The sequence below is a fragment of the Ranitomeya imitator genome, chromosome 5, assembly GCF_032444005.1.
Source record: "Ranitomeya imitator isolate aRanImi1 chromosome 5, aRanImi1.pri, whole genome shotgun sequence".
Taxonomy (NCBI): domain Eukaryota; kingdom Metazoa; phylum Chordata; class Amphibia; order Anura; family Dendrobatidae; genus Ranitomeya; species Ranitomeya imitator.
In genome coordinates, this window is record NC_091286.1 from 247,622,310 (window position 1) to 247,635,372 (window position 13,063).

Below are 13,063 nucleotides of genomic sequence, written 5' to 3' on the forward strand. Positions count from 1 at the left end.
CTCAACTGGCAGCATCATTAAATAGTACACGCAAAACGCCAGTGTCAACATCTACAGTGAAGAGGCGACTGCGGGATGCTGACCATCAGGACAGAGAGGCAAAGAAAAAGCCATATTTGAGACTGTCTAATAAAAGGAAAAGATTAATATGGGCAAAAGAACACAGACATTGGGCAGAGGAAAATTGGAAAAAAAATGTTATGGACAGACTAATTCAAGTTTGAGGTGTTTGGATCACACAGAAGAACCTTTGTGAGATGCAGAACAACTGAAAAGAACTGGAAGAGTGCCTGACACCATCTGTCAAGCATGGTGGAGGTAATGTGATGGCCTGGGGTTGCTTTGGTGCTGGTACAGTGGAATAAAGTTATTGAATAAGGAAGGCTTTTTTGCAACACCATGCCATACCCTGTGGACAGCGCTTGATTGGGGCCAATTTCATCCTACAACAGGATAATGACCCAAACCACACCTCCAAAATATGCAAGAACTATTTAGGGAAGAAGCAGGCAGCTGGTATTCTACCTGTAATGGAGTGGCCAGCGCAGTCACCAGATCTCAACCCCATTGAGCTGTTGTGGGAGCAGCTTGACCGTATGGTACGCAAAAAGTGCCCATCCAGCCAAAGTAACTTCTGGGAAGGGCTGCTTGAAGCATGGGGTGAAATTTCTCCAGATTACCTCAGCAAATTAACTGCTATAATGCCAAAGGTCTGCAATGCTGTAATTGCTACAAAGGGAGCATTCTTTGACGAAAGCAAAGTTTGAAGGAGAAAATTATTATTTCAAATACCAATCTTTTTTTCGAACCTTGTAAATATCTGGACAAGATTTTCAATTAATTTAGCAAATCATTTGATTAATAAAAGTAAGAGTTTTCATGGAAAACACAAAATTGTCTGGGTGACCCTAAACTTTTGAATGGTAGTGTATATACATATATATATACACTGTGTTCCAAATTATCATGCAAATAATATTTCCTCATATTTTCTCTGAATTACCTATCTGAATTGCAGTCATTGTTATTTTCCAGTAATCTACTAATCTAGTATAATTGCAATGTTTTGGAACAAACTGCCTATGAAAACAGTATCTTTTTTAAAAAAAATAAACACTCAAAATGCATGTTCCAAATTATTATGCACAGCAGAGTTTTCAACCTTTTTTATTTAATTTTGAACAAAAAAATGGTCAATTGTGAAGTTATAAGCATTATCAGCTTATTACAAAATGAAATCAAACAGTTTTCAAGTGGAAACTTTATTCTAGGTGATGTTACATTTGCACTTGGACCCTTGTTCGAAAGAAGCTTCTGAACTCTCTCGTCCATTGAATTTGTCAGTTTTGGATGGTTTCTGCTTCAATTGTTTTGCATGTGGACAGAATACCCTCCCAGAGCTGTTGCTTAGATGTGAACTGCCTCCCGCCATCATAGACACTCCTATTGATGATGCTCCAGAGGTTCTCAATGGGGTTGAGGTCAGGGGAAGATGGTGGCCACACCATAAGTTTGTCCTCTTTTATGCCCATAGCAGCCAGAGATGCAGATGTGTTTTTTGCAGCATGAGACGATGCATTATCATGCATTAAAATGATCTTGCCGCGGAAAGCACGGTTCTTTCTCTTGAACCATGGCAGGAAGTGTTGTTTTAGAAACTCCACATAGATTATGGAGATCATCTTTACCCCTTCAGGGATCATAAAGGGGCCAAAAATCTCTCTCACCATGATTCCAGCCCAAAACATTACTCCACCTCCTCCTTGTTGGCGCCTTAGCCGTGTTTTCATGGGGTGTCCATCAACCAGCCATCCTCCACTCCATCCATCTGAACCATCGAGCATTGCACGGCACTCATCGGTGAACAATACAGTTTGGAAGTCAGTCTTCATGTATCTTTTGGCCCAATGGAGCCGTTTCTGCTTGTGTGTAGTGGATAGAGGTGGTCGACAGGATGGCTTACGGACAGCTGCAAACCTCTGAAGGACCCTGCATCTTGTTCTGGGGACGTTGAAGGCACCAGCAGCTTCAAAAACTTGTCTGCTGCTATGACAAGGCATTTTTGCAGCTGCTCTTTTAACCTTATGCAATTGCCTGTTGGAAAGAGTCCTCAATTTTTCCTTATCAGCACGCACACGTGTGTGCTGGGAATCAGTTACATACTTCTTGATTGTGCGATGATCACGATTAAGTGTCTTGGCAATGTTGATTGCAGTCATGCCTTGACCTAAATACTCCACAATTTGTTGCTTCTCAGCAGCTGACACATCCTTTTTCTTTCCCATTTTGGCCAAAAATGTAGGCTGCTTAATAATGTGGAACAGCCTTCTTAAGTAGTCTTGCCTTTATTTGGACACACCTGCCAAACTAATTTGCACAGGTATCTGCAATTGCTTTCAGTGATATAAAGAGCCCTGACACACATCACCATCAATGAGTTTAAATGACAAACAACAAAATTCTAACCTTATCACTCTTAAACTCTTTGTGCATAATAATTTGGAACACAGTGTATACAGTATAAATGATAGATAGATAGAAGAAAAGCTGGTAATTCATGTGCAGTGTACAGTAAAATCACACTGACAGGTTAGAAAAGAATAGATTGAATAGAAATATACACCTAGAATACATATATATATATATATATATATATATATATACATGTCAGTAACAGACACACACACATACTGTATATATATATATATATATATATATATATATACATATATATATATATATATAGGTATTTATATTGCACAGGAAGATAGAAGAAAAGCCGGTAATTCATTTGCCGGCTTCTGTAAAATACCTGCAGGAGCCGACAGGATAGAAGAGATGGATTACATACAGTAAATACATATAGAATAGGTAGATATATAGATGTCAGTGACAAATACAATTAGTACAGTGTGTGTGCAAATTACTGGACATGTATTTAATTAATAAATGATTGATGGAAAAAATGGTGTGGGCTCCCATGCAATTTTCGGAACCAGCAGGGGGAAAGCCAGCAACTGGGGGCAGATGTTTATAGCCTGGGAAGGGGGTAATACCAATGGAGCTTCCCAGGCTATTAATATCAGCTCAAAGCTGTATACTTAGCCTTTACTTGCTATTAAAATGGGGAACCCTCCCAAAAAATGATGTGGGGTTCACCCATAATTAATAACCAGCAAAGGCTATGCAGACAGCAGCAGGCTGATATTAATAGCCTAGGAAGGGGCTATGGATATTGCCCCTCCCCCTGGCTAAAAACATCAACACTCAGCCGCCCCAGAAAAGGTGCATCTCTATGATGCGCCAATTCCGGCATTTAACCTTGTTCTTCCCACTTGCCCTGTAGCAGTGGCAAGTGGGGTAATAGTTGGGGGGTTAATGTCACATTTATATTTTAAGGTGACATCAAGCCCAGCTTAGTAATGGAGAGGTGTCAATAAGACACCAATCCATTACTAATCCTATAGTGGTTATAAGCTAAATAAAAGCACAGCCAGAATAAAGTCTTTTAATGAAAAAAGCACTAAACACATTTTGCCACTTTTATTATCCAGCTAATCCATGCGACGCCCTCAGTCTCCTGTAATAATAGCAAAATAATAAACCAACAATATTCCCATACCTGTCTGTAGTTGTGTCCCACGCCGTAATCCATACCTGGGGTATATACAGTTTTCAACTAAGACTGTGCCAAGATACGACCGTCCCAGCTGAAAACCACTGGCGAATGAGGAGATGCTGCTAGTGCAGCTTCAGTGACTAGCGGTGCCATCACTGAAGCTTCGCTCCCTCAAAGCCTGGCATGCACTGAACTCTGAAGGATTATAAGGTAGTCATGCAATGCAATGGATAAACCTGGAGAAGCAATTCCCATGCATATCGCCACAGAGCTATAGCTTCATCAGGAATACTTAATGCAGTGATTCTTGCTCACAGATAATGTAAATTAACTAGAACTAATCAAAGAGACCTGCAAGCCGATGTGTCAATACATGCAACTGGATGGTGTTCCCATATACATACACCAGAGTTGGAAGGGGCTGGAAATGACACCGTTTTACTGTTGGAGCGCATAATGTAGGAACACTGAGGAGGACATGGATAAGGAACAAAGGGTAAAACAGGAAAAGTGCAATACAATTAAATATGTGCAAGAATTAGTATTAAAAAAAGAACATGATTATTGGAAGAAAGAATATTTTCAAATAAAATACATTTTATGTGAATCTCAATAATAAATTATACAAAAACAATATATATGCAGGAATATATATATACACTGCTCAAAAAAATAAAGGGAACATTGAATCCCACATCCTAGATATCACTGATATACTAATAGTAATAGTACCCACTCTGTATATAGTAATGGTGCCTCATCTCTGTCTTTATATAGTAATAGTAACGACAATGTGTCTTTATATAGTAATGGTGCCCCATCTGTGCCTTCATATAGTAATGCTGCCCACTCTGTGTCTCTATATAATACTAGCGCTCCATATGTGCCTTCATATGGTAATAGTTCCCACTCTGTGTCTCTTCATAGTAATAGTGCCCACTCTGTGTCTTTATATAGTAATGGTGCCCCATCTGTGCATTCATATAGTAATAGTGCCCACTCTGTGTCTTTATATAGTAATGGTGCCCCATCTGTGCATTCATATAGTAATAGTGCCCACTCTGTGTTTCTTCATGGCAATAGTGACACATATGTGCCTTCATATAGTCATAGTACCAACTCTGTGTCTTTATATAGTAATAGTGACCCATCTATGCCTTTATATAGTAATAGTGTCCACTCTGTGTTTCTTCATGGTAATAGTGACACATCTGTGCCTTCAAATAGTAATAGTGCCCACTCTGTTTCTCTTCATGGTAATAGTGACCCATCTATGCCTTTATATAGTAATAGTGTCCACTCTGTTTCTCTTCATGGTAATAGTGACTAGGGTTGAGCGACCTTGACTTTTTTAGGGTCGAGCCGGGTTTCGCGAAACCCGACTATCTCAAAAGTCGAGTCGAGTGAAATCGGCCGATTATGGCGAAAAGTCGAGGATCGGGTCGGGTTTCATGAAACCCGACTTTGCCAAAAGTCGGCGACTTTTGAAAATGAACGATCCGTTTCGCTCAACCCTAATAGTGACCCATCTATGCCTTTATATAGTAATAGTGTCCACTCTGTGTTTCTTCATGGTAATAATGACACATCTGTGCCTTCAAATAGTAATAGTGCCCACTCTGTTTCTCTTCATGGTAATAGTGACCCATCTATGTCTTTATATAGTAATAGTGTCCACTCTGTGTTTCTTCATGGTAATAGTGACCCATCTATGCCTTTATATAGTAACTAGATGGCAGCCCGATTCTAAAGAATCGGGAGTCTAGAATCCATATATACTTTATTTATTCAAATGTAAGAATAATACAATTAATAAATAATAGTAAGAAAGAACAAAAATAATAGGCAGTATATGGAGAAAACACCAAACAAAAGTTCAAAATTGGTGTGAAAATGTCACTGAACCACTTCACAACTAAATATATATAGTTTTGGTAAATGGTATTATCATTTTTTTGACGAAATTCGGCAGGAGCTTGAAGAGCAACGTCACTGGGCCCGCCTCCACGCAGTAGAAACTTGATTCTGATTGGTCGTTCGCAGCAGGCGGCAACCAATCAGACACTGGACACTGTTGACGTCACTTATCTCCGGACATTAGCTCCGGACATTAGCTCCGGACATTAGCTCCGGACAAAGCCACGGAAGTTGGCACAAATTGCAGGAAGTAGTATTTTAGGCAATTATATATTAGATAGTGCCCACTCTGTGTTTCTTCATGGTAATAGTGACACATCTGTGCCTTCATATAGTAATAGTGCCCACTCTGTGTTTCTTCATGGTAATAGTGACCCATCTATGCCTTTATATAGTAACTAGATGGCAGCCCGATTCTAAAGAATCGGGAGTCTAGAATCCATATATACTTTATTTATTCAAATGTAAGAATAATACAATCTAATATATAATTGCCTAGAATACTACTTCCTGCAATTTGTGCCAACTTCCGTGGCTTTGTCCGGAGCTAATGTCCGGAGCTAATGTCCGGAGCTAATGTCCGGAGCTAATGTCCGGAGATAAGTGACGTCAACAGTGTCCAGTGTCTGATTGGTTGCCGCCTGCTGCGAGCGACCAATCAGAAATGTGCCGTACTGTGACACACTCCGCCCGCCATTTTGGTGTGATTTTTGAATTTCTACCTCACAGCAAGTTTCTACTGCGTGGAGGCGGGCCCAGTGACGTTGCTCTTCAAGCTCCTGCCGAATTTCGTCAAAAAAATGATAATAACATTTACCAAAACTATACATATTTAGTTGTGAAGTGGTTCAGTGACATTTTCACACCAATTTTGAACTTTTGTTTGGTGTTTTCTCCATATACTGCCTATTATTTTTGTTCTTTCTTACTATTATTTATTAATTGTATTATTCTTACATTTGAATAAATAAAGTATATATGGATTCTAGACTCCCGATTCTTTAGAATCGGGCTGCCATCTAGTTAATAAATAATAGTAAGAAAGAACAAAAATAATAGGCAGTATATGGAGAAAACACCAAACAAAAGTTCAAAATTGGTGTGAAAATGTCACTGAACCACTTCACAACTAAATATATATAGTTTTATTAAATGGTATTATCATTTTTTTGACGAAATTCGGCAGGAGCTTGAATAGCAACGTCACTGGGCCCGCCTCCACGCAGTAGAAACTTGCTGTGAGGTAAAAATTCAAAAATCACACCAAAATGGCGGGCGGAGTGTGTCACAGTACGGCACGTTTCTGATTGGTCGCTCGCAGCAGGCGGCAACCAATCAGACACTGGACACTGTTGACGTCACTTATCTCCGGACATTAGCTCCGGACATTAGCTCCGGACATTAGCTCCGGACAAAGCCACGGAAGTTGGCACAAATTGCAGGAAGTAGTATTCTAGGCAATTATATATTAGACTAGATGGCAGCCCGATTCTAAAGAATCGGGAGTCTAGAATCCATATATACTTTATTTATTCAAATGTAAGAATAATACAATTAATACATAATAGTAAGAAAGAACAAAAAATGGCTGCACTCACCAGCTCTTGACAATTCTTGTTATTTAAGGTACAGTTACACAGGATCCATGAACATGCTTATGAGGGGAGGGATGAAAGACAGCGTGGTGGTGGCAAACAACAGGTTAATAAGAGGCAGTGTCAGGTAGTAGGAAAATAGCCAGTTAATAATAGGCAATAGTTCTTTGCAGGAATGCAGATATTAATAAATAGGCAGTTTATATTGCAGAGAAATTGCTGGGCAATAATGGACAATGTCCTTATGTGGCAAATAATAGAGCAATATACCCAATGTGGCAAAGAAGAGGTTAATAAACGGCAGTCTCTCAGTATAACAGTCAGTGAATAATAGGCAGTATATGGAGAAAACACCAAACAAAAGTTCAAAATTGGTGTGAAAATGTCACTGAACCACTTCACAACTAAATATATATAGTTTTGGTAAATGGTATTATCATTTTTTTGACGAAATTCGGCAGGAGCTTGAAGAGCAACATCACTGGGCCCGCCTCCATGCAGTAGAAACTTGCTGTGAGGTAAAAATTCAAAAATCACACCAAAATGGCGGGCGGAGTGTGTCACAGTACGGCACGTTTCTGATTGGTCGCTCGCAGCAGGCGGCAACCAATCAGACACTGGACACTGTTGACGTCACTTATCTCCGGACATTAGCTCCGGACATTAGCTCCGGACATTAGCTCCGGACATTAGCTCCAGACATTAGCTCCGGACATTAGCTCCGGACAAAGCCACGGAAGTTGGCACAAATTGCAGGAAGTAGTATTCTAGGCGATTAATCTCCGGACATTAGCTCTGGACATTAGCTCCGGACATTAGCTCCGGACAAAGCCACGGAAGTTGGCACAAATTGCAGGAAGTAGTATTCTAGGCAATTATATATTAGATAGTGTCCACTCTGTGTTTCTTCATGGTAACAGTGACACATCTGTGCCTTTATATAGTAATAGTGCCCACTCTGTTTCTCTTCATGGTAATAGTGACCCATCTATGTCTTTATATAGTAACTAGATGGCAGCCCGATTCTAAAGAATCGGGAGTCTAGAATCCATATATACTTTATTTATTCAAATGTAAGAATAATACAATTAATAAATAATAGTAAGAAAGAACAAAAAATGGCTGCACTCACCAGCTCTTGACAATTCTTGTTATTTAAGTAAAAATTCAAAAATCACACCAAAATGGCGGGCGGAGTGTGTCACAGTACGGCACGTTTCTGATTGGTCGCTCGCAGCAGGCGGCAACCAATCAGACACTGGACACTGTTGACGTCACTTATCTCCGGACATTAGCTCCGGACATTAGCTCCGGACATTATCTCCGCACATTAGCTCCGGACATTAGCTCCGGACATTAGATCCGGACAAAAAGCCACGGAAGTTGGCACAAATTGCAGGAAGTAGTATTCTAGGCAATTAATCTCCGGACATTAGCTCCGGACATTAGCTCCGGACATTAGCTCCGGACATTAGCTCCGGACAAAGCCACGGAAGTTGGCACAAATTGCAGGAAGTAGTATTCTAGGCAATTATATATTAGAAGTGGCAAAGAAGAGGTTAATAAACGGCAGTCTCTCAGTATAACAGTCAGTGAATAATAGGCAGTATATGGAGAAAACACCAAACAAAAGTTCAAAATTGGTGTGAAAATGTCACTGAACCACTTCACAACTAAATATATATAGTTTTGGTAAATGATATTATCATTTTTTTGACGAAATTCGGCAGGAGCTTGAAGAGCAACGTCACTGGGCCCGCCTCCACGCAGTAGAAACTTGCTGTGAGGTAAAAATTCAAAAATCACACCAAAATGGCGGGCGGAGTGTGTCACAGTACGGCACGTTTCTGATTGGTCGCTCGCAGCAGGCGGCAACCAATCAGACACTGGACACTGTTGACGTCACTTATCTCCGGACATTAGCTCCGGACATTAGCTCCGGACATTAGCTCCGGACATTAGCTCCGCACATTAGCTCCGCACATTAGCTCCGGACATTAGCTCCGGACATTATCTCCGGACATTAGCTCCGCACATTAGCTCCGGACAAAGCCACGGAAGTTGGCACAAATTGCAGGAAGTAGTATTCTAGGCAATTATATATTAGACTAGATGGCAGCCCGATTCTAAAGAATCGGGAGTCTAGAATCCATATATACTTTATTTATTCAAATGTAAGAATAATACAATTAATAAATAATAGTAAGAAAGAACAAAAAATGGCTGCACTTACCAGCTCTTGACAATTCTTGTTATTTAAGAAATTGCTGGGCAATAATGAACAATGTCCTTATGTGGCAAATAATAGAGCAATATACCCAATGTGGCAAAGAAGAGGTTAATAAACGGCAGTCTCTCAGTATAACAGTCAGTGAATAATAGGCAGTATATGGAGAAAACACCAAACAAAAGTTCAAAATTGGTGTGAAAATGTCACTGAACCACTTCACAACTAAATATATATAGTTTTGGTAAATGGTATTATCATTTTTTTGATGAAATTCGGCAGGAGCTTGAAGAGCAACGTCACTGGGCCCGCCTCCACGCAGTAGAAACTTGCTGTGAGGTAAAAATTCAAAAATCACACCAAAATGGCGGGCGGAGTGTGTCACAGTACGGCACGTTTCTGATTGGTCGCTCGCAGCAGGCGGCAACCAATCAGACACTGGACACTGTTGACGTCACTTATCTCCGGACATTAGCTCCGGACATTAGCTCCGGACATTAGCTCCGGACATTATCTCCGCACATTAGCTCCGGACATTAGCTCCGGACATTAGCTCCGGACAAAGCCACGGAAGTTGGCACAAATTGCAGGAAGTAGTATTCTAGGCAATTATATATTAGATAGTGTCCACTCTGTGTTTCTTCATGGTAATAGTGACCCATCTATGCCTTTATATAGTAACTAGATGGCAGCCCGATTCTAAAGAATCGGGAGTCTAGAATCCATATATACTTTATTTATTCAAATGTAAGAATAATACAATCTAATATATAATTGCCTAGAATACTACTTCCTGCAATTTGTGCCAACTTCCGTGGCTTTGTCCGGAGCTAATGTCCGGAGCTAATGTCCGGAGCTAATATCCGGAGATAGTGTCCGGAGATTAATTGCCTAGAATACTACTTCCTGCAATTTCTGCCAACTTCCGTGGCTTTGTCCGGAGCTAATGTCCGGAGCTAATGTCCGGAGCTAATGTGCGGAGATAATGTCCGGAGCTAATGTCCGGAGCTAATGTCCGGAGCTAATGTCCGGAGATAAGTGACGTCAACAGTGTCCAGTGTCTGATTGGTTGCCGCCTGCTGCGAGCGACCAATCAGAAACGTGCCGTACTGTGACACACTCCGCCCGCCATTTTGGTGTGATTTTTGAATTTTTACCTCACAGCAAGTTTCTACTGCGTGGAGGCGGGCCCAGTGACGTTGCTCTTCAAGCTCCTGCCGAATTTCGTCAAAAAAATGATAATACCATTTACCAAAACTATATATATTTAGTTGTGAAGTGGTTCAGTGACATTTTCACACCAATTTTAACTTTTGTTTGGTGTTTTCTCCATATACTGCCTATTATTTTTGTTCTTTCTTACTATTATTTATTAATTGTATTATTCTTAAATTTGAATAAATAAAGTATATATGGATTCTAGACTCCCGATTCTTTAGAATCGGGCTGCCATCTATTTAATAAATAATAGTAAGAAAGAACAAAAATAATAGGCAGTATATGGAGAAAACACATTAGCTCCGGACATTAGCTCCGGACATTATCTCCGCACATTAGCTCCGGACATTAGCTCCGGACATTAGCTCCGGACAAAGCCACGGAAGTTGGCACAAATTGCAGGAAGTAGTATTCTAGGCAATTATATATTAGATAGTGTCCACTCTGTTTCTCTTGATGGTAATAGTGACACATCTGTGCCTTCATATAGTAATAGTGCCCACTCTGTTTCTCTTCATAGTAATAGTGCCCCATCAATGCCTTCATATAGTAATAGTGCCCACTCTGTGTCTCTATATATTAACGGTGCCCTATCTGTGCCTTCATATAGTAATATTACCAACTCTGTGTCTTTATATAGTAACTAGATGGTGGCCCGATTCTAACGCATCGGGTATTCTAGAATATGTATGTCCACGTAGTATATTGCCCTGCCACATAGTATATTGCCCAGCCACGTAGTATGTTGCCCAGCCACGTAGTATATTGCCCAGCCACGTAGTATATTGCCCAGCCACGTACTATAATGCCCAGCCACGTAGTATGTTGCCCAGCCACATAGTATATTGCCCAGTCATGTAGTATATTGCCCAGCCACGTAGTATATTTCCCAGCCACGTAGTATATAGCCCAGCCACGTAGTATATAGCCCAGCCACGTAGTATATTGCCCAGCTACATAGTATATTGCCCAGTGATGTAGTATATTGCCCAGTGACTTGGTATACAGCCCAGCCATGTAGTATATTGCCCAGTGACATAGTATATTGCCCAGCCACTTAGTTTATTGCCCAATGACGAAGTGTATTGCACAGAGCCACGTAGTATATTGCACAGCGACATAGTATACATCGGGTATTCTAGAATATGCATGTCCACGTAGTATATTGCCCAGCCACATAGTATATTGCCCAGCCACGTAGTATGTTGCCCAGCCACGTAGTATCTTGCCCAGCCACGTAGTATATTGCCCAGCCACGTAGTATAATGCCCAGCCACGTAGTATATTGCCCAGCCACATAGTATATTGCCCAGTCACATAGTATATTGCCCAGCCACGTAGTATATTTCCCAGCCACGTAGTATATAGCCCAGCCACGTAGTATATAGCCCAGCCACGTAGTATATTGCCTAGCCACATAGTATTTTGCAGTTACGTAGTATATTGCCCAGTGACTTGGTATACAGCCCAGCCATGTAGTATATTGCCCAGTGACATAGTATATTGCCCAGCCACTTAGTATATTGCCCAATGACGAAGTGTATTGCACAGAGCCACGTAGTATATTGCACAGCGACATAGTATATAGCACTGCACAGAGTCACGTAGTATATTGCCCAGCCACGTAGTATATTGCCCAGTGACGTAGTAGATTGCCCAGCCACGTATGTCACAGGCTAAAAAAATAAAAAATAAACATACTCACCTAACGATCCGAGGGCCCCTTGTAGTTCTAACATACTCACCATTCTCGTCGCTGCTCCTCAGCATCCTGTCTCTCCGCCTCCTGGGATCCAACGGCGCTGTGAGACCGCTAGGTCTTCTGGGTAATTTCGCAATGCATCGCTGGGAAAGGAAGATGGTGGAACGTGCGAGTGGCTCAGCGTACAACGGAGTGTGAGTATAGCAGGTTTTTTGTTTTTTTATTATTTTTAACATTACTTTTTTTACTATTGATGCCGCAACTGTACCTTCATATAGTAATAGTGCCCACTCTGTGTCTCTTCACTGTAATGCTGCCCCATCTGTGCCTTCATATAGTAATAGTGTCCACTCTGTGCCTTCATATAGTAATAGTGCCCAATCTGTGTTTTTTCATAGTAATAGTGTCCCATCTATGCCTTCATATAGTAATAGTGCCCACTCTGTGTCTCTTCATAGTAATAGTGCCCCATCTGTGCCTTCATATAATAATAGTGCCCACTCTTTGTCTCTATATAGTACTGCAGTGCGTAGGTGAAGGGAAAGGTCAGAGAGGCCCACCGCCTGCACACTGCAGGAATTTGCTCTGCCCTCAACAGGGCAGATCAGTATGCCTGTGCAGGAACGCGACATGAAGCAAGATGCAGTGTGCAGGTGCAGGTGCCTTGCCTCTCTGACCTTTCCCTTCCCGGTGCCTGTGCACTGCAGTAATTTGCTCTGCCCTCAACAGGGCAGATAAGTGCAGTCCATGCATTGCGGTCTCGCGAGATGATGATGTAGCGGTCT